The 1,732-nt window shown below is 36.1% G+C and overlaps 1 non-coding gene across 1 annotated transcript; it reads left to right on the forward strand.

The window, feature by feature from the left end:
• The first annotated feature begins 1,262 nt into the window (after positions 1-1,262).
• On the forward strand, positions 1,263-1,369 carry LOC122436256. The gene has a single exon (XR_006267990.1). It is a non-coding gene; the product is annotated as a U6 spliceosomal RNA (small nuclear RNA).
• The last annotated feature ends 363 nt before the right edge of the window (positions 1,370-1,732 follow it).

Below are 1,732 nucleotides of genomic sequence, written 5' to 3' on the forward strand. Positions count from 1 at the left end.
TGAAGACATCAGGAAGCTGTGTTAAGTCACCTTTTTCCAGGCTTTGGATCCAGATGATTGTCAAGTCAATTACTTGAAAGCTGTCACCACAGCAGAAAAAAAAATGAAAGAACGAAAAGTTTTTCACTATACCATTTGAAAACGATGAGCTCAAGTATTTATTAAAATATGCAAAAGAAGATTCTGCTGTACAGATGTCAGAATTAAAGTTTCAGTACTCTTTTCTATAAAATATTCCTCTCATATAGAAGATTCCTTTCCACATTGTTCTTTCATAAATTTTTATTATTCAAATATTTTTCCTTGGAATGCAGCTACCTTGTTTCTCCAAATGCAAGATAAACTTTTGGAAATTCATGACTGAGTCTCAGGAGAAATCTGACTAGTGAATCATTCCAGAAAAGCAGCTGCCAAAATCCATATAGCATAGAGCTGATGCAGAGATTAAAAGCATATTTTAAAGCATTGAAACAATTGCAAAATGTAACTTAGACTTCAAAACCTGAAGTGTACCTTATTGATGGAAAATGCTTATCTCCAGTTGGTAGCAGAAGATATCTATGAATGCAAGTTAGGTCAACATAGAGACAAGGTGTCACTAATTTTGAGTACAATTTTATATAAATCATTAAACCTAAAAGATTTATCTGATGCTTTATTGATGGAGCCATTGGTTAAGATTTAATGAGAAGAATCAGAAGGAACTGTTAGCATAGGTGTTGCTTCTGCATAAAACTCGTCAAATTCATTCTCTTTTTTTTCCCCTCTTTTTTAAAATTAAGGAACAATTGACAGATAACATTATGTTAGTTTTAGGTGCACAGCATAATAATCTAATATTTATATATATTGCAAAATATTCACAGTTCGTCTAGTTAAAACCCATCACCATAGGGCTTCCCTGGTGGCTCAGTGGTAAAGAATCTGCCTGTCAGTGCAGGAGACACAACTTTGATCCCTGATCTGGTAAAATCCCACATACCACAGAGCAACTAAGCCAGTGTGCCACAACTATTGAACCAGTACTCTAGAGCCCCGGAGCCACAACTACTGAGCCCACGTACTGCAACTATTGAAGCCCACTTGCCCTAGAGCTTGTTCTTTGCAACAAGAGAAATCACTGCAATGAGAAGCCTGCACACCACAACGAGAGAGTAGCCCCTGCTCGCTGCAACTAGAGAAAAGCCTGCACATAGCAATGATGACCCAGCACAGCCAAAACTAAATAAATAAAATTATTTTTTTTTTAAAAATCCATCACTGTGCTCGCTTCGGCAGCACATATACTAAAATTGGAACGATACAGAGAAGATTAGCATGGCCCCTGCGCAAGGATGACACGCAAATTCGTGAAGCGTTCCATATTTTTATGCATGAGACAAGTGCTCGAACCTGGTGCACTGGGAAGACCCAGAGGAATCGGGTGGAGAGGGAGGGGGGAGGGGGGATCGGGATGGGGAATACGTGTAAATCTATTGCTGATTCATGTCAATGTATGACAAAACCCACTGAAAAAAATAAATAAATAAAAAATAAATAAATAAATAAAGCAAAAAAAAAAAAAGAATACTGGAGTGGGTTGCTGTGCCCTCCTCCAGATCCATGCCTATAAAAAAAAATAAAAATAAAAAATAAAAAAAAATAAAAAAAAAAATAAAAATAAAAAATCCATCACTATAGTTACAAATTTTTTTTCTTACAATGAAAACTTGTCAGATCTTTCTTAGCAACT

Source organism: Cervus canadensis, chromosome X, assembly GCF_019320065.1.
Source record: "Cervus canadensis isolate Bull #8, Minnesota chromosome X, ASM1932006v1, whole genome shotgun sequence".
NCBI lineage: Eukaryota > Metazoa > Chordata > Mammalia > Artiodactyla > Cervidae > Cervus > Cervus canadensis.